Here is a 22,604-nt window from a genome sequence, read left to right on the forward strand (position 1 = left end):
CCTCCTCTTCTACTACACCCAGAGTTAATAATACATGGACCTGTATACACCACCTCCTCTTCTACTACACCCAGAGTTAATAATACATGAACCTGTATACACCACCTCCTCTTCTACTACACCCAGAGTTAATAATACATGGACCTGTATACACCACCTCCTCTTCTACTACACCCAGAGTTAATAATACATGGACCTGTATACACCACCTCCTCTTCTACTACACCCAGAGTTAATAATACATGAACCTGTATACACCACCTCCTCTTCTACTACACCCAGAGTTAATAATACATGGACCTGTATACACCACCTCCTCTTCTACTACACCCAGAGTTAATAATACATGAACCTGTATACACCACCTCCTCTTCTACTACACCCAGTTAATAATACATGGACCTGTATACACCACCTCCTCTTCTACTACACCCAGAGTTAATAATACATGAACCTGTATACACCACCTCCTCTTCTACTACACCCAGTTAATAATACATGGACCTGTATACACCACCTCCTCTTCTACTACACCCAGAGTTAATAATACATGGACCTGTATACACCACCTCCTCTTCTACTACACCCAGAGTTAATTATACATGGACCTGTATACACCACCTCCTCTTCTACTACACCCAGAGTTAATAATACATGAACCTGTATACACCACCTCCTCTTCTACTACACCCAGAGTTAATAATACATGAACCTGTATACACCACCTCCTCTTCTACTACACCCAGTTAATAATACATGAACCTGTATACACCACCTCCTCTTCTACTACACCCAGAGTTAATAATACATGAACCTGTATACACCACCTCCTCTTCTACTACACCCAGAGTTAATAATACATGAACCTGTATACACCACCTCCTCTTCTACTACACCCAGAGTTAATAATACATGAACCTGTATACACCACCTCCTCTTCTACTACACCCAGTTAATAATACATGGACCTGTATACACCACCTCCTCTTCTACTACACCCAGAGTTAATAATACATGGACCTGTATACACCACCTCCTCTTCTACTACACCCAGAGTTAATAATACATGGACCTGTATACACCACCTCCTCTTCTACTACACCCAGAGTTAATAATACATGGACCTGTATACACCACCTCCTCTTCTACTACACCCAGAGTTAATAATACATGAACCTGTATACACCACCTCCTCTTCTACTACACCCAGTTAATAATACATGGACCTGTATACACCACCTCCTCTTCTACTACACCCAGAGTTAATAATACATGAACCTGTATACACCACCTCCTCTTCTACTACACCCAGTTAATAATACATGGACCTGTATACACCACCTCCTCTTCTACTACACCCAGAGTTAATAATACATGGACCTGTATACACCACCTCCTCTTCTACTACACCCAGAGTTAATTATACATGGACCTGTATACACCACCTCCTCTTCTACTACACCCAGAGTTAATAATACATGAACCTGTATACACCACCTCCTCTTCTACTACACCCAGAGTTAATAATACATGAACCTGTATACACCACCTCCTCTTCTACTACACCCAGAGTTAATAATACATGAACCTGTATACACCACCTCCTCTTCTACTACACCCAGAGTTAATAATACATGAACCTGTATACACCACCTCCTCTTCTACTACACCCAGAGTTAATAATACATGAACCTGTATACACCACCTCCTCTTCTACTACACCCAGAGTTAATAATACATGGACCTGTAAACACCACCTCCTCTTCTACTATACCCAGAGTTAATAATACATGAACCTGTATACACCACCTCCTCTTCTACTACACCCAGAGTTAATAATACATGGACCTGTAAACACCACCTCCTCTTCTACTATACCCAGAGTTAATAAAACATGAACCTGTATACACCACCTCCTCTTCTACTACACCCAGAGTTAATAATACATGGACCTGTAAACACCACCTCCTCTTCTACTATACCCAGAGTTAATAAAACATGAACCTGTATACACCACCTCCTCTTCTACTACACCCAGAGTTAATAATTCATGAACCTGTATACACCACCTCCTCTTCTACTACACCCAGAGTTAATAATACATGGACCTGTAAACACCACCTCCTCTTCTACTATACCCAGAGTTAATAATACATGAACCTGTATACACCACCTCCTCTTCTACTACACCCAGAGTTAATAATACATGGACCTGTAAACACCACCTCCTCTTCTACTATACCCAGAGTTAATAAAACATGAACCTGTATACACCACCTCCTCTTCTACTACACCCAGAGTTAATAATACATGAACCTGTATACACCACCTCCTCTTCTACTACACCCAGAGTTAATAATACATGGACCTGTATACACCACCTCCTCTTCTACTACACCCAGAGTTAATAATACATGAACCTGTATACACCACCTCCTCTTCTACTACACCCAGTTAATAATACATGGACCTGTATACACCACCTCCTCTTCTACTACACCCAGAGTTAATAATACATGGACCTGTATACACCACCTCCTCTTCTACTACACCCAGAGTTAATAATACATGAACCTGTATACACCACCTCCTCTTCTACTACACCCAGAGTTAATAATACATGGACCTGTATACACCACCTCCTCTTCTACTACACCCAGAGTTAATAATACATGAACCTGTATACACCACCTCCTCTTCTACTACACCCAGTTAATAATACATGGACCTGTATACACCACCTCCTCTTCTACTACACCCAGAGTTAATAATACATGAACCTGTATACACCACCTCCTCTTCTACTACACCCAGTTAATAATACATGGACCTGTATACACCACCTCCTCTTCTACTACACCCAGAGTTAATAATACATGGACCTGTATACACCACCTCCTCTTCTACTACACCCAGAGTTAATTATACATGGACCTGTATACACCACCTCCTCTTCTACTACACCCAGAGTTAATAATACATGAACCTGTATACACCACCTCCTCTTCTACTACACCCAGAGTTAATAATACATGAACCTGTATACACCACCTCCTCTTCTACTACACCCAGTTAATAATACATGAACCTGTATACACCACCTCCTCTTCTACTACACCCAGAGTTAATAATACATGAACCTGTATACACCACCTCCTCTTCTACTACACCCAGAGTTAATAATACATGAACCTGTATACACCACCTCCTCTTCTACTACACCCAGAGTTAATAATACATGGACCTGTATACACCACCTCCTCTTCTACTACACCCAGAGTTAATAATACATGAACCTGTATACACCACCTCCTCTTCTACTACACCCAGAGTTAATAATACATGAACCTGTACACACCACCTCCTCTTCTACTACACCCAGAGTTAATAATACATGAACCTGTATACACCACCTCCTCTTCTACTACACCCAGAGTTAATAATACATGGACCTGTACACACCACCTCCTCTGCTGCAGAGACACAGTAAACAAGATAAAAATGTCCTAGGTAAAAGTTCAAACAGGCTGCATGTAAGAAAGTTAGAACCATAAATACTGTATATAGATGGAGGAGGATAATTTAGGAATTAATTGCACTGCTAATGTCAATACGCAAAGATTTCTGCAGATGTAGCCGAAAAATTCCTTTGAAATGTGGGCCCATCCCATGCAGACATGCGTATACAGTACAGAACACCCATCAGTCTCTGCCCTCTCTCTCTCTCTCTCTCTCTCTCTCTCTCTCTCTCTCTCTCTCTCTCTCTCTCTCTCTCTCTCTCTCTCTCTCTCTCTCTCTCTCTCTCTCTCTCTCTCTCTCTCTCTCTCTCTCTCTCTCTCTCTCTCTCTCTCTCTCTCTATCTCTCTCTCTTTCTCTCACTCTCACTCTCTCAGAACGTGTTCAAGGCCAGCAGGAAGAGAGAAGAGGAGAGAGCCCAGCCCAGCTAGCAAGCATTACAGGGTCTGAGGAAACAGCCTCTCTACAGAGAACAGCCTTTTCCACGCCAGCTACAGTACAGACCCCCTTCCCATATCCCCAAGAGTGATCCAAGGCATTTCACTCAAAGCTTCCCAGAAATAGCATATCATTCTGTGCAACCATTCAATATCTACACGTCCTTGGAGACGTTCAGGTCTGTGTGCTGTGCAGACAGAATATTACTCTGATTCATCCCCATTACAGCTCATTCTGACAAATTGAGTTGGAGGTAAAAAAGTTATCCGAAACAGAATAACAGATGTAAAACAATTGGTAGGTTTAACGACTGAAACAATACCACTTCTCCTGGCTCGAATTTGGTAAATAATCAGAATTGACATAGCACAGAAATGACATAGCATTACCACAAGGTAGTGGGCTCTGGCTCTATACTGTAAACAGTCACTGTCGTGAGACTGAATGCACTTCTCTGTTGTGTCAGAGAGAGGGCAGTGGGGCCCTAGTAGTCAAAGTCACTTATTTATTAACATAAGGCCCTGGTCTCGTGCTGCTCTGGCCTCTCTCTCTCCGGCTCACTGGAGTGTACTGTAGCACAGCAGAAGAGAGGTTACACACAAAGCAGCCACTGACTGTTTCACGTTTCACGCAAAGCACAGCCTAGCCTACAGTAGCCTACTAGATAACCTGCCCCCCAACAGCCTGTTTTCCCATACGCTCCCCTCCATCATCTTTACATATCTGGAGGTGATGCTGTTCTGTGTGTGTGTGTGTGTGTGTGTGTGTGTGTGTGTGTGTGTGTGTGTGTGTGTGTGTGTGTGTGTGTGTGTGTGTGTGTGTGTGTGTGTGTGTGTGTGTGTGTGTGTGTGTGTGTGTGTGTGTGTGTGTGTGTGTGCGTAGGTGTGTGTGTGTTTCTGTCTGTCTGTCCCAGGGGTGCTGTATCAAAAGTAGGAAGAGTTGATGTGCTTTAGTGCAGCTCTAGCGATCACAGAGATAATGAATGACACGCGATGCGGTACCTGGTCCTTCTTACATTTCAAAAGGCCCTGCCACTTCACTCCCTCGCCCGCCTGTCTCTCTCTTCATCATCCCCACAGGAATCAATAGGGTTTTCATGTGGCCTCCCCATCTCCCCCTCCACCACATTAGTGCTTTACGCTCTGTTCTCTCTCCCGCCATGTCGCTCGCCCGCTGCTTGATTCAATTGTATTGGTTTTAACACAGTGAGCTCAGAGACGGAGACGGAGGCCTTAATGCATCACCGCGGGCTATTTCTGTCCACAATATTATGTCCACTCCTCATCTCCATGCTCCATGAATCACAACTAATCTCCTGGGCCATGTTTACCTGCCTCCTCACACAGACCCAGGAGAGGTGTAGAGGTGTGTGTGTGTGTGTGTGTGTGTGTGTGTGTGTGTGTGTGTGTGTGTGTGTGTGTGTGTGTGTGTGTGTGTGTGTGTGTGTGTGTGTGTGTGTGTGTGTGTGTGTGTGTGTGTGTGTGTGTGTGTGTGTGTGTGTGTGTGTGTGTGTGTGTGTGTGTGTGTGTGTGTGTGTAAAGTCCTCAGCTAAAGTGATACATTAAGGATTTCTCCAGTCGTTTTTTTCCCGAGGACATCTCCCTCTCTTCCTCCCTATCCCTCACTCACTCCCTCCCTTCCTCCCTATCCCTCACTCACTCGCTCACTCCCTCCCTTCCTCCCTATCCCTCACTCACTCCCTCCCTTCCTCCCTATCCCTCACTCAATCCCTCCCTGCCTCCCGTCACAATAAAGAGGGAATCCCTGTGGAGCTCCTCAGCATGACAACATAGTGACGGGGGGGCAACAAGTGGCAAATTAAATTAGGGGGAAAGTGCCGATAATGCACAGCTTTTGACAGGCTCTTATACATTCAACATCCACCCACTCCACACTCCCCTCCTAAAATTAGCCCCAAATCCTGCTGTGGGATTTAAGTGGTGATAGCAGGGTCGGCATGAAAGGCAGAAACAGGGCTTAACTGCTACTGAGTGATTCAGCGATTATGAAGAAGCCAGAGTCAAAAACTAATTACACTAAGCTTAAAGAGAAAATGATGGGTGAGCTGGACACTGTAAATACATTGTGAATACTGGAAGGAAAGGCCTTGATGTGGGAACCCTCTGGTTCAGCCTATAGTAACACTAACACATTATGATTCAGCCTATAGTAACACAGCCATTACACATGCCGCTTTATTGTACAGTATATGCTACGCCTTCCGACAAACCATTGAACCAGCAAAGCGTCAATACAGGACTAAGATCAAATCCTACTATACTGGCTCTGACGCTCGTTGGATGTGGCAGGGCCTGCAAACTATCACATATTTCAAAGGGAAACCCAGCCGTGAGCTGCACAGTGACGCGAGCATACCAGACAAATGAAATGCCTTCTATGCTCGCTTTAAAGCAAGCAACACTGAGGCAAGCAACACGGGAAGATTTTCAGAGGGAATGTAGGGGGGTCTTGGATAGTTGATTGGCTTTACTGCAGGTCTATTATATGTTTTCAAATTCAGTCATATATTATTTTATTATAACCTTTAAACAGGTTAACATACACAAGGCCACAGGGTCAGATGGATTACCAGGATGCGTAATCAGAGAATGCGCTGACCAGCTGGCAAGTGTCTTCAATGACATTTTCAACCTCTCCCTGACCCAGTCTGGAATACCTACATGTTTTAAGCATACCACCATAGTCCCTGTGCCCAAGAACACCAAGGTAACCTCTCTAAATTACTATTGCCCCACAGCACTCACTTCTGTAGCCATGAAATGCTTTGAAAGGCTGGTCATGGCTCATATCAACGCCATCATCCCAGACACCCTGGATCCACTCCAATTTGCATACCATCCCAACAGATTCACAGATGATGCAATCTCTATTGCACTCCACACTGACCTTTTCCACTTGGACAAGAGGAACATCTATGTGAGAATGATGTTAATTGTTCAACACCATAGTGCCCTCCTCATCATTAAGCTAAGGATCCTGGGACTAAACACCTTCCTCTGCAACTGGACCCTGGACTTCCTGACGGGCCATCCCCAGGTTGTGAAGGTAGGCAACAACACAACCTCCATTTTGACCCTCAACAGGCAGGCCCCTCAGGGGTGCATGCTTAGTCTCCTACACCATCATTAAGTTTGCAGATGACACCACAGTGTTATGGCCTGATCACCAACGACGATGAGACAGCCTGGACAACCACCTCTCAGTTGCCAGGACAACCACCTCTCCCTCATCGTCAGCAAAACAAAGGAGGTGATTGTGGACTACAGGAAACAGAGGACCGAGCACGCCCCCATTAACATTGATGGGGCTGTAGCTGTAGTTCCTAGGTTCAAAGACTCCAGCCATCCAAGTCATAGACTGTTCTCTCTGCTACCGCATAGCAAGCGTTACAGTTTCTGAATAGCTTGGTCCACCTCCACCTTTTTATATTATCCAGTTGAATACGGGAATAAGAAACAGAACGAAATAGGACAATGGTCTATTTCCTGTGCCTTGTGACAGAACAGCTTCATTGACTCCCCATTTTCTCCACAGAAGGAGGTTAGGAGTTATAGCCATGGTAACAGAGCTTTAAAAATGTCACAAACAGATTGGTCTTATCTCCAACACATTCAGGTAATTCAAAAAGGAAGCACAGGCAGGCTGCGGCGTGAGCAGAGCCCCGAGTCAAATAAAAAATATAGGAATAACAACGCAGACCCACCAAGGGACGAGGAAAGGACACAATGGGGTGGGTTAATCAATTTACTGACTTTACAAAATCTTTTTTTGTTTAAAAGTTGTTTAAAAGTTCAAATAAAAATTATAAATATAGCAGGAAACTGTTTTGCCTTTGACGATGTGGTGTTTACCGTGTCAGTTATCTGATCATAATTTCGCACTTGAGTTGGATTAGGGGGAGAGTGATGTCATGTCTGGTGTCTTCACAGAGAGTCAGGGTTCGATACTGCAACCGTTTGACTTGGCAGTGTGACACAGATGTTTAATTGGTTGCACGGGTGCCATTACATGTTTTTTTACCTGGTCACGTTCGTCTTTACTTCACATTTGGCTTTTTTCTATCATCATGATTCATTCAAACGTTAATGTGCTATTGACCACAAATATACCAACTTTGTGAAGAGGCAAAGGAATCAATCCCCTTATCTGTGTGTCAGAACTTGACATACAGGAGAAGTTTTGCAAACCCTTCAAACATCCCCATCAGTGGCCCGCTTGGGCCAGTGAAAATAATATTGCATCATTAATGGTAAGCAAAAAGTTTGAAGTTTTGGTTGAATATTTACAGTGTGCAATTCAGTCCTCATTGGAAAACCCTTCTTTGAAAATCGGAGCTTTCCTCTGATCTGGAAAAGTCATTGAAGTTATGGCCGATTTAGAAGTTATACTGCTCCAATAAAACGATTGTGTGATTTAATTTCTGATCCGTTTGAGAGAGATGCAGGCCTATGCCCTTTCGCTTGTTTCCCATCGTTTCAATCCAAGGGTGTTGCACTTGTTGCAGTAAAACGATATGTGGTTCCTATAAGCAAGACAACATCGAATGTTGGCTTCAACTTGGGTTTCCATACAAAGCGTTCCAAACAAAATATTTCAGAATAATGTGGGCATTGGCTAACTAAATAGACAGCACACTCCCGACACAAACACACTAATGAAGCTAGTCAATTTGAGATGTTGAAGAGTTATTGAGGGATTCCTGTATCATTTCTTTTTAACGAGAAATTGACCAAAAACCATGTTCCCTTTGTGTCAGAGCAAGCCCCTAAAAATTGTCAAAGACTCCAGCCACCCAAGTCATAGACTGTTCTCGTCCTCTCTGCTACCGCACAGAAAGCGGTACCAGACCCCCAAACCATAAGACTGCTAGACAGTTAATCAAATGTCTACCTGGAATATTTGTATTGAACCCCTTTTTAACACTGCTGCTACTCGCTGTTTTTTTTTAAATCTATGTATAGTCACTTTACTACTTCCTACATGTATTCCTACACTTCCTACATGTATTCCTACACTTCCTACACTTCCTACACTTCCTACATGTATTCCTACACTTCCTAAATGTATTCCTACACTTCCTACATGTATTCCGACACTTCCTACATGTATTCCTACACTTCCTACATGTATTACTACACTTCCTACATGTATTCCTACACTTCCTACATGTATTCCTACACTTCCTACATGTATTACTACACTTCCTATATGTATTCCTACACTTCCTACACTTCCTACATGTATTCCTACACTTCCTACATGTATTCCTACACTTCCTACACTTCCTACATGTATTCCTACACTTCCTACATGTATTCCTACACTTCCTACATGTATTCCTACACTTCCTACATGTATTCCTACACTTCCTACATGTATTCCTACACTTCCTACATGTATTCCTACACTTCCTACATGTATTCCTACACTTCCTACACTTCCTACATGTATTCCTACACTTCCTACATGTATTCCTACACTTCCTACATGTATTCCTACACTTCCTACATGTATTCCTACACTTCCTACATGTACCTACATGTATTCCTACACTTCCTACACTCCTACATGTATTCCTACACTTCCTACATGTATTCCTACACTTCCTACACTTCCTACATGTATTCCTACACTTCCTACATGTATTCCTACACTTCCTACATGTATTCCGACACTTCCTACATGTATTCCTACACTTCCTACATGTATTACTAGACTTCCTACATGTATTCCTACACTTCCTACACTTCCTACATGTATTACTACACTTCCTACACTTCCTACATGTATCCCTACACTTTCTACACTACCTACATGTATTCCTACACTTCCTACACTTCTACATGTATTCCTACACTTCCTACATGTATTCCTACACTTCCTACATGTATTCCTACACTTCCTACACTTCCTACATGTATTCCTACACTTCCTACATGTATTCCTACACTTCCTACATGTATTCCTACACTTCCTACATGTATTCCTACACTTCCTACACTTCCAACATGTATTCCTACACTTCCTACATGTATTCCTACACTTCCTACACTTCCTACATCTATTCCTACACTTCCTACATGTATTTCTACACTTCCTACATCACTTTCTACATTTCCTACACTTCCTACATGTATTCCTACACTTCCTACATGTATTCCTACACTTCCTACACTTCCTACATGTATTCCTACACTTCCTACATGTATTCCTACACTTCCTACATGTATTCCTACACTTCCTACATGTATTCCTACACTTCCTACATGTATTCCTACACTTCCTACACTTCCTACATGTATTCCTACACTTCCTACATGTATTCCTACACTTCCTACACTTCCTACATGTATTCCTACACTTCCTACATGTATTCCTACACTTCCTACATGTATTCCTACACTTCCTACATGTATTCCTACACTTCCTACATGTATTCCTACACTTCCTACATGTATTCCTACACTTCCTACATGTATTTCTAGACTTCCTACATGTATTCCTACACTTCCTACACTTCCTACATGTATTCCTACACTTCCTACACTTCCTACATGTATTCCTACACTTCCTACATGTATTCCTACACTTCCTACATGTATTTCTAGACTTCCTACATGTATTCCTACACTTCCTACACTTCCTACATGTATTCCTACACTTCCTACATGTATTTCTACACTTCCTACACTTCCTACATGTATTCCTACACTTCCTACATGTATTCCTACACTTCCTACATGTATTCCGACACTTCCTACATGTATTCCTACACTTCCTACATGTATTACTAGACTTCCTACATGTATTCCTACACTTCCTACACTTCCTACATGTATTACTACACTTCCTACACTTCCTACATGTATCCCTACACTTTCTACACTACCTACATGTATTCCTACACTTCCTACACTATCTACATGTATTCCTACACTTCCTACATGTATTCCTACACTTCCTACATGTATTCCTACACTTCCTACACTTCCTACATGTATTCCTACACTTCCTACATGTATTCCTACACTTCCTACATGTATTCCTACACTTCCTACATGTATTCCTACACTTCCTACACTTCCAACATGTATTCCTACACTTCCTACATGTATTCCTACACTTCCTACACTTCCTACATGTATTCCTACACTTCCTACATGTATTTCTACACTTCCTACATGTATTCTGACACTTCCTACATGTATTCCTACACTTCCTACATGTATTACTACACTTCCTACATGTATTCCTACACTTCCTACACTTCCTACATGTATTCCTACACTTCCTACATGTATTCCGACACTTCCTACATGTATTCCTACACTTCCTACATGTATTCCGACACTTCCTACATGTATTCCTACACTTCCTACACTTCCTACATGTATTCCTACACTTCCTACACTTCCTACACTTCCTACATGTATTCCTACACTTCCTAAATGTATTCCTACACTTCCTACATGTATTCCGACACTTCCTACATGTATTCCTACACTTCCTACATGTATTACTACACTTCCTACATGTATTCCTACACTTCCTACACTTCCTACATGTATTACTACACTTCCTACACTTCCTACATGTATCCATACACTTCCTACACTACCTACATGTATTCCTACACTTCCTACATGTATTCCTACACTTCCTACATGTATTCCTACACTTCCTACATGTATTCCTACACTTCCTACACTTCCTACATGTATTCCTACACTTCCTACATGTATTCCTACACTTCCTACATGTATTCCTACACTTCCTACATGTATTCCTACACTTCCTACACTTCCAACATGTATTCCTACACTTCCTACATGTATTCCTACACTTCCTACATGTATTCCTACACTTCCTACATGTATTTCTACACTTCCTACATGTATTCTGACACTTTCTACATGTATTCCTACACTTCCTACATGTATTACTACACTTCCTACATGTATTCCTACACTTCCTACACTTCCTACATGTATTACTACACTTCCTACACTTCCTACAAGTATTCCTACACTTCCTACACTTCCTACATGTATCCCTACACTTCCTACAGTACCTACATGTATTCCTACACTTCCTACACTCCTACATGTATTCCTAAACTTCCTACATGTATTCCTACATGTATTCCTACACTTCCTACATGTATTCCTACACTTCCTACACTTCCTACATGTATTCCTACACTTCCTACATGTATTCCTACACTTCCTACACTCCCTACATGTATTCCTACACTTCCTACATGTATTCCTAGACTTCCTACATGTATTCCTACACTTCCTACACTTCCTACATGTATTCCTACACTTCCTACATGTATTCCTACACTTCCTACATGTATTCCTACACTTCCTACACTTCCTACATGTATTACTACACTTCCTACATGTATTCCTACACTTACTACACTCCCTACATGTTTTACTACACTTCCTACACTTCCTACATGTATTCCTACACTTCCTACATGTATCCCTACACTTCCTACACTACCTACATTTATTCCTACACTTCCTACATGTATTCCTACACTTCCTACACTTCCTACATGTATTCCTACACTTCCTACATGTCTTCCTACACTTCCTACATGTATTCCTACACTTCCTACATGTATTCCTAGACTCCCTACATGTATTCCTACACTTCCTACACTTCCTACATGTATTCTTACACTTCCTACATGTATTCCTACACTTCCTACATGTATTCCTACACTTCCTACATGTATTCCTACACTTCCTACATGTATTACTACACTTCCTACATGTATACCTACACTTCCTACACTTCCTACATGTATTACTACACATCCTACACTTCCTACATGTATTCCTACACTTCCTACACTTCCTACATGTATCCCTACACTTCCTACACTACCTACATGTATTCCTACACTTCCTACATGTATTACTACACTTCCTACATGTATTCCTACACTTCCGACATGTATTCCTACACTTCCTACATGTATTCCTACACTTCCTACACTTCCTACATGTATTCCTACACTTCCTACATGTAGTATTCCTACACTTCCTACATGTATTCCTACACTTCCTACATGTATTCCTACACTTCCTACATGTATTCCTACACTTCCTACACTTCCTACATGTATTCCTACACTTCCTACATGTATTCCTACACTTCCTACACTTCCTACATGTATTCCTACACTTCCTACATGTATTCCTACACTTCCTACATGTATTCCTACACTTCCTACATGTATTCCTACACTTCCTACACGTATTCCTACACTTCCTACATGTATTCCTACACTTCCTACATGTATTTCTAGACTTCCTACATGTATTCCTACACTTCCTACACTTCCTACATGTATTCCTACACTTCCTACATGTATTTCTACACTTCCTACACTTCCTACATGTATTACTACACTTCCTACATGTATTCCTACACTTCCTACACTTCCTACATGTATTACTACACTTCCTACACTTCCTACATGTATTCCTACACTTCCTACACTTCCTACATGTATCCCTACACTTCCTACACTACCTACATGTATTCCTACACTTCCTACATGTATTACTACACTTCCTACATGTATTCCTACACTTCCGACATGTATTACTACACTTCCTACATGTATTCCTACACTTCCTACATGTATTCCTACACTTCCTACACTTCCTACATGTATTCCTACACTTCCTACATGTATTCCTACACTTCCTACACTTCCTACATGTATTCCTACACTTCCTACATGTATTCCTACACTTCCTACACTTCCTACATGTATTCCTACACTTCCTACATGTATTCCTACACTTCCTACATGTATTCCTACACTTCCTACATGTATTCCTACACTTCCTACATGTATTCCTACACTTCCTACATGTATTCCTACACTTCCTACACTTCCTACATGTATTCCTACACTTCCTACATGTATTCCTACACTTCCTACATGTATTCCTACACTTCCTACATGTATTCCTACACTTCCTACATGTATTCCTACACTTCCTACATGTATTCCTACACTTCCTACATGTATTCCTACACTTCCTACATGTATTCCTACATTTCCTACACTTCCTACATGTATTCCTACACTTCCTACATGTATTCATAGACTTACTACATGTATTCCTACACTTCCTACACTTACTACATGTATTCCTACACTTCCTACATGTATTCCTACACTTCCTACATGTATTCCTACACTTCCTACATGTATTCCTACACTTCCTACATGTATTCCTACACTTCCTACATGTATTCCTACACTTCCTACACTTCCTACATGTATTCCTACACTTCCTACATGTATTCCTACACTTCCTACATGTATTCCTACACTTCCTACATGTATTCCTACACTTCCTACATGTATTCCTACACTTCCTACACTTCCTACATGTATTCCTACACTTCCTACATATATTCCTACACAAGAATCAAAATGTCCCAAGGGAAGTAATTTACAATACGGGTGGTTTAGTTAGCTAGACGCAGACGGTATGGCAACACCAAATATTTGGCCAATTATGTGTGTTGGTGGGCTTTAGCCTTGATGCAGTGTGCTAGGGGTGGGCACTCTTAGTGTCTGTGAATCTGCTGTCCCTTGCAAACTCCTGGGCTAATGAGCCACCAATTAAAACCGAAACAATTACACTACACTTCCTACATGTATTCCTACACTTCCTACACTTCCTACATGTATTCCTACACTTCCTACATGTATTCCTACACTTCCTACATGTATTCCTAGACTTCCTACATGTATTCCTGCACTTCCTACACTTCCTACATGTATTCCTACACTTCCTACATGTATTCCTACACTTCCTACATGTATTCCTACACTTCCTACATGTATTACTCCACTTCCTACATGTATTCCTACACTTCCTACATGTATTCCTACACTTCCTACATGTATCCCTACACTTCCTACACTACCTACATGTATTCCTACACTTCCTACACTTCCTACATGTATTCCTACACTTCCTACACTTCCTACATGTATTCCTACACTTCCTACACTTCCTACATGTATTCCTACACTTCCTACACTGTATTACCCCAGTTACCTCCACTAACCTGTACTCTGCATATTGACTCGATACCAGTACCCCCGTATATAGCCTCGTTATTGTTATTTTATTGTGTTACCTTTTTTACTTTAGTTTATTATTATGAATATAAAAACGTTTTTAGCAAATAGTAAATCGATCCAAATCAATGTAAGAACACAAAGGCATGCTAATTTAAAAGATGTCATTATTAGCCTCGTTCTGTATGGAATACAGGTACATTTTGGTAGACCAAATCATGTGCTGGTGCCACCAACTGACAAAGTTGGTAGCACCAGTGCCACCAGTGGAAAAGTTTGTGTAGAATCCTGGAGAGACCTGTTTGTTTTGTCATCTCCACATCTGGCCCTGCAATCTGGTGATAACAGCTGCTGTATTGCTATCTGACTGCTACGCAACACACACACACTGTCTCCAACCCAGTCGCCCTCTGCTCAACTATCTTCTCCTTAACACACACTAGCACACATACAGAGATCTAAAGTCAACAACACCCACTCTCTCTCGAGTATTCAAACCTCCTTTGTGTTGGTAGAATACCAAACGGACATTGGATTCTTCTCACCTTGGTAGAAATTGACAAGCACCTTCGTGACTTAACTTTTTTTTTTTTTAACAGACAAAGCCCACATCATTGAGTCTGGACAACATAACTCTGCCTTGTGTTGGTAGAATATCGAATTAACATTGGAATCGTCTTACCTAAGTGATTTAAATTCAACAAAATTGACAAAGACAAAGCCTGAGCAACTCGTCTCGACCAATGATTTATAATACACTAGATGACTTTCGGGGGTGTTGTTTTGAAGTCACTGCGCCTCCATCTTGGTACTCCCTCACATTGTAAAAAAGTATTTGGAAGCTATAGGAATGCATTTACTAATGTCTACATTTGTTTTTGCCGTATATTTATTCTATTACAGACACCTTAATACATACCTTGAAATTATATTATGTCAGCTAAACATCCAAATATTATTTTTCTCTTAAAGTATATATTTTTCCAAGTTCTAATGCTACTGTCCCCACTACGACAATGTTCTTTTATTAAATACAAGTAATTTTGTCCTTGAAAAATGAAATTGAAATACTGTAGAATTCCATTAATTCCTATGGAAGACTGCTTCTTCCGAGGCCAAAACATAACATCAGCAGTACAGGATTTATATACATCATTGGTCTAGACTCTAGACCCTCAAGGTCATGTGATATGGGACACACTGCACACGATGTGGTGTGTTGTGGTGTAGCTGTGTCCATCCTCATGCAGTGCTCCCTGCATCCACCCCAGCCCAGCGTCCACTCTATTACAGCATTAGCAGCTAACGTTTTGATATTTGTCTTCATTATTATCAATGACCAGAGGCGATTGAGCCACCAGCATGCTCCATTAGCTTCCTTCATTGCACAGTTGCACGGCTGAAATCACGCATTAAGACAGATTCAACATGGACTGACATGTTAAGAGGAGCGAGGAGCAGGCCACTTTGATTATTTAGGGCATGGGAGGGGAGAGAAGCGGTTGAGGGGGGAATGGAACGGTATTGGCATTAAGTTACAAGAATATGGAGGCGCTTGCCTTCCATTCACCTAAGCAGGAGAGGTTATTCCAATCAGTATAATTAGCCTGTGGTAATGAAATTAGTCAAAGGCACTGCCACCTTCACTTAAGAGAAATCGATCTGTGTTTGGGGGAGTATATTAAGGTTCCCTAGTTTGGTTTGCTGGAGTGTTTTTGAGAATTGGGGCGGCAGGTAGCCTAATGGTTAGAGTCTAGGGGTTAGAGCGTTGGACTAGTAACTGGAATGTTGCAAGATCGAATCCCTGAGCTGACAAGGTAAAAATCTGTCGTTCTGCCCCTGAACAAGGCAGTTAACCCATTGTTCCTAGGCTTCATTGAAAATAAGAATTTGTTCTTAACTGACTTGCCTAGTTAAATGAAGGTAAAAAAAGGAATAATATTTTCAGGGTGTGATTTGCGAGACGCACATTCTACATTACGTTACTGAGCTAGCTAGCTTGTTAACAACGGCCAAAAAGTTCCATGGTGCTCACACAGCTGCATCCCAATTGCTGGTACTCTGGTCCTGGAGCCGCTACTCACGCAGGTCCAGGATTCGTTTCAGCTAGGGTTTGTTTGTGATTCACACATGCTTTATAGCTCGCATCAGGGTACCAAACGCTCTAGGATCCCAATCATACAGATATATATTAAACACCCTAAAACTCTGGAATAATAAGGAGATGGGAGGTGATGGTGGGGGCAGTTAAAGAGTCCAGAAGCCAACAGGTTCTGTGGGTGATGGCTTTAGTCTCACCAGACAAGACCGAATCTAGGATCAGTTGGACCGTGTTAATGTTAATCTGTGCCTCTTGGCTGAACCAGACCAGAGCGTGTCTGCTATTACACAGGGAGAAGCCAGGAGATGCTATTGCTATGCTCAACCTGTGTTTAAAACGCTCAATGACATCATACTTTAAAGGCCCAGTGCAGTCAAAAACGTGACAAACAAAATGCAAACATTTGGTCACAGCTGAAACAAATTATTCCAATGAATTTGAACCTCTTCTGCACCTGTGCAAAACATATTTGCACAAGTGTTCAATCAGTCCTTATTCGTGCATAAAAGAGGTCACCTCTTGAGTTTCTGTTTGCAAGAATGGATGAAGTAAGAGGACGAGGGCAAGGACAAAGGAGAGGTAGAGGGACCCATAGAGGAAGATAGGTCAGCTCTCGGTTAAAATAGAAAAACGTCAAAGAAAGCCTTGAGTGACATTCTTTCTGTATTGGTCATCTTTGGTAAAATCATTTTAGGAAAAAAGAAAACAGCCCATGCTGTGATAATATGTTTACTTGCCTTTTATGGTGCGTACTATAATTATAGTATCAACAAACAACACAGACATATACAAGAGGTTTAACCATATTAGGTTATATTGATAGTTAGTATTTATTGGGCCATTGTGTAACGATTGATTGAAATCACTTTTCATTAGATAACAAGTTATATGTTTTGATGGAGGTAGTTGATTTTTGTCATGTAATTAATGTTTTAAGAGTCTTAAATGTGTCCTTGTGACCAACATGTTTCAGTTTCGGTCTGCGTGTTAATTGTTTTGAAAACGTGAACTCTGTTTGGAAAAATATGCTCAAGCAATCGAGAAAAACTGTACTAGACCAATAAGAAACAGATTTCCAAACCTATGAACTAGTTTTCAGCTTTCCCTTCCCCAGTCAGACCACTCCCAGAAAGTCTTGCTTCAAATCAAAATGTATGTCACATGCGCCAGATACAGACGGTATTGACCTTAGAGTGAAATGTTTACTTACAAGCCCTTAACCAACAATGCTTTAACAAGTTTTACGAAAAAATAAGTGTTAAGTAAAAAATAGAGAAGAAAAAAATAAAAGTCATTGCTTGAGAAATTGCTCTTGCTAAGAAGCTATTTTTGTAAAAAAAAATACAATTTTGATTGGAAACAATCACAGTAAGGTACTTAATTATTACACGGAAATGATTTGATACTGAGATAAAAACTCCTCTATTGGACCTACTCCTCAGGTGCATGTCTGGCCAACAGTAATGGGAAGTGACACGTTTATATTTCCACCTCCGATGTCCAGAACAGTATTGGGACACACAAAGAGGGGGGGGTCATAGAGGAGTTGAGCTGAGCAGCAGGAAAAGTAGAACTCAACAGAGATGAAGTAAGAGGAGTGGTAATCACAGACTGACATCTCTCCTCAGGTGCTGCCCAAGCCAGATGCATTCTGGGTAAATGAGTGTGGGGGGTCGCTCATTTATCCCGCCGTCTGGCCAACTCACCTGGAGTGATGGGGGTGGTGTCAGAGAGGCAGGCTGCTATTTCACAGCCTGTTAAGAGCTAATGCTGCAACATGCCCCGTGCTCCAATTCTAGGGAACAGGGAGCATTACTGTCCAGTTCTCAAGGTTCTGTCTGTCTGGACTGTGGCTGAGAGGTTGGAGGGGAGGAGGGGGGGAGGGGAAGAGGGGAGGAGAGTAGGAGGAAATAAGTATGGCGGGACCAAGAGCTAGAGATTGAGGGATTGAGGGGGGAGAGAGGTCGTGAGACTGGGAGGGACAAGAGAGAGAAAGGGAGGGATTGAGAGAGAGAGAGTGAGAGAGGGAGAGAAAAAGGGGGAAAGAGAGAGAGGAAGAGAGAGAGAAGAGGAAGAGTGTGAGAGAGAGAGAGAGAGAGAGAGAGAGAGAGAGAGAGAGAGAGAGAAAGGGGAAGAGAGAGAGAGGAAGAGAGAGAAAGAAGAGGAAGAGTGAGAGAGAGATAGGTGGAAAGAGAGAGAGAGAAAGGGAGGGCTTGAGAGAGAGAGAGTGAGAGAGGGAGAGAAAAAGGGGGAAAGAGAGAGAGGAAGAGAGAGAGAAGAGGAAGAGTGAGAGAGAGAGAGAGAGAGAGAGAGAGAGAGAGAGAGAGAGAGAGAGAGAGAGAGAGAGAGAGAGAGAGGGAGGGAGGGAGGGAGGGAGAGAGAGAGAGAGAGAGAGAGAGAGAGAGAGAGAGAGAGAGAGAGAGAGAGAGAGAGAGAGAGAGAGAGAGAGAGAGAGAGAGAGAGAGAGAGAGAGAGAGAGAGAGAGAGAGAGAGAGAGAGAGAGAGAGAGAGAGAGAGAGAAAAGGGGAAGAGAGAGAGAGAGAGAGAGAGGGAGAGAGAGAGAGAGAGAGGGAGAGAGAGAGAGAGAGAGAGGAAGAGTGTGAGAGAGAGAGAGAGAGAGAGAGAGAGAGAGAGAGAGAGAGAGAGAGAGAGAAAAAGGGGAAGAGAGAGAGAGGAAGAGAGAGAAAGAAGAGGAAAAGTGAGAGAGAGATAGGTGGAAAGAGAGAGAGAAGGGAGCCATAGTTTACCTGGCCTGCTGAGCCAGCGCTCTGAAGCAGACAGAACAGCAGCACGCTCACACGCTGACATCCACTCCCGCTGCGCGCCGCTGCCTCTCACATGCCCCTGAAGGCCCCTCACTGCTGGGCCCATGCCTCCCCTCTCTTCTCCCCTCTCCTCTCCCCTCTCCTCTCCCCTCTCCTCACTGGAGCTACTGAGTACAACTAGCCTGAACCACACACAACACTTGTCTTCTCTGTTCGCTAACTCAAGCCTGTGTAACAACCCCAGCTTCTAACAGGCCCTGTCTGGCTGGAGAGAGGAGAATGTTTAGAGCGAACAGAGGCTACCGCTGTACAGTAGAGTCCTAAACTCTCTGGAGTACTCTGTCTGTCTGTCTGTCTGTCTGTCTGTCTGTCCGTCCGTCCGTCCGTCCGTCCGTCCGTCCGTCCGTCCGTCCGTCCGTCCGTCTGTGAGTACAATGTGTGTACTGTGTGTACAATGTGTATGTGTGTGTGTGTACAGTGTGTACAGTGTGTACAGTGTGTACTAAGTGTGTACTAAGTGTGTGTACAACGTTACAGTAGTCTAGTTTTCCCCCGTCTTTCCGCTCTGCCACTCTGAGCACTACTGTCATCCCAATAAGGTTCAATGGTCTGAAATAATGTAGCAGTCAACTTTTACAGCTAGCTGTTATTTGTGACTTACTAGGATTCATTTTACAGGAGTTAATCTTTGGGGACCTATAAGAAAAATACATTCAGTGTGAGTGGTGTATAAATAACTAATCTAACCAGAACCAGCTGAGTTTGAGCTATTCCCTGCTGCACATTCTCCCCTGGATTCCTCCTGCCCTGTCTGTACCACACACTCAGAAAAAAGGTGCTATATAGAACCTAAAAGGGTTCTTTGGCTGTCCCCATAGGAGAACCCTTTTAAAAAAACATTTTTAGTTCCTTAGGAAACCCTGGTCACTCTTAGAAAAAAGGGTTCCAAAAGGGTTCTTCGGCTGTCCCAATAGGATAACCATTTTTGGTTCCAGGTAGAAGAACCCTTTGAGTTCCATGTAGAACCCGTTCTACACAGCTGATTCCAATAATCAAAGCTTGATGATGAGTTGGTTATTTGAATCAGTTGTGTAGTGCTGGGTCAAAAAACTTAATGTGCACCCGGGGTACCAGGACCGACTTTGGGAATCCCTGTACTTTACTGTACTTGTACTGTCCTGTCCCAGTGCTGAAGGCTAAGGTCAGGCCATTTATTTGTGTTTACAGTGAACAGGGCTGTAGAGGACTGATGGATCACAGATCCTGTCCTGTTCTGTCCAGGGCTGTAGAGCATTTGATGGATCACCCTCCCTCTCTGTCTGTCAGGGGACTGCACGGGGTCACACACGTGTACACGGATGCACTCGCTCACGCACACACATACGCTCGCACAAATGCAAACACACGCGCACACGCACACACACACACACACACACACACACACACACACACACACACACACACACACACACACACACACACACACACACACACACACACACACACACACACACACACACACACACACACAGTGACACCATGACTCAGATCAAACATGCCTGGGAGGTATCACACGTACATAGTGTCCTCTGTACATGTTGACATGTTGTTGAAGCTATGTTCCCTGTGGTTCTACAGCCTGAATACGTCTCTAGCTGATCTTCACTCCTGGAGATGCCTCCTCTGCCCACAGCAATTAGCCTGAAGCAGTTTTCCATAGGAAATCCCAGGGAGAGCTGTCAGAGGAGAAGTGTCCTCAACCATCTCTACCATCTCTCTCACATACAGGAAGCATTATGTATAGAAAGAGGTGTGTTTTTGAGTCACATGCTTTATCTGCATAATGTGACCTCCATCTAAAGTGTAACCTCACTAATGATGTGTTCTCCAGCCCAGGCATATGGAAGGGGTTCAAATGAGTCTGAATCCACAGCGAGATTATTGCATATGTACCAAAACAGCAAATCAGACTAGATGTGTTTGACATGGAAGTATTTGACTTTCAGATCACAAAGAACTAATTCCTGAACTGAGCGCCGCAGGCAGAATTCTATCTTACATGTAGGATTAGCATTCTCACAAGGAGTGACATTAATACTTCTTTAAACAACTGTCAGACAATATTTTAAAAAACTAATGTCCAGACCAAGTTATCAGAGAGTTGCACGCGCAGACAGACAACATTGAGCTATTTCCCCTGAGTGACAGTCCTGTAGAGCAGAACAAACACAGAGCAGAGCCCTATGTGGACAGCTTCTACCCATCCACACTCCTGTGTCCCTGGCACCAATGCCTAAGTCTAAGCAGGCGAGAGAAACAGAACCACAAAACCACATTTCAGCAGTATACAAACAAAGTGAGTGGAGTCTGGCCCTAGGTCCGTTGGAGCTGCTCCTTTTCATGTGTGTGACTGCTGATAAATCAACCAGCGTGCCAGCTCTGCACCACTAACCCAGGCTGGGCCAGGGTGAACCCGGTTGGGACTAGGCCTGCGTCGTGCCTGCTGGTTAGGGGGCGAGGTGGCATGGAGGGGAGTGAGGAGGGGGGCATGATGCAGGGTCGGGCTCAGCATGGTGTTTACTAGCTAGTGAGGGAGGAGAGAAGATTAATGTAGTCTCTGTGGAGCAAAGGCAAC

General features: G+C 42.7%; 1 protein-coding gene across 1 annotated transcript in view; it reads right to left on the reverse strand.

Moving 5' to 3' along the window:
- LOC118360558 (calmodulin-binding transcription activator 1-like) overlaps positions 1-22,604 on the reverse strand; it is a 674,662-nt gene that overhangs the window by 317,730 nt on the left and 334,328 nt on the right.

The sequence above is a fragment of the Oncorhynchus keta genome, chromosome 28 (genome assembly GCF_023373465.1).
Source record: "Oncorhynchus keta strain PuntledgeMale-10-30-2019 chromosome 28, Oket_V2, whole genome shotgun sequence".
NCBI classification, from domain to species: domain Eukaryota; kingdom Metazoa; phylum Chordata; class Actinopteri; order Salmoniformes; family Salmonidae; genus Oncorhynchus; species Oncorhynchus keta.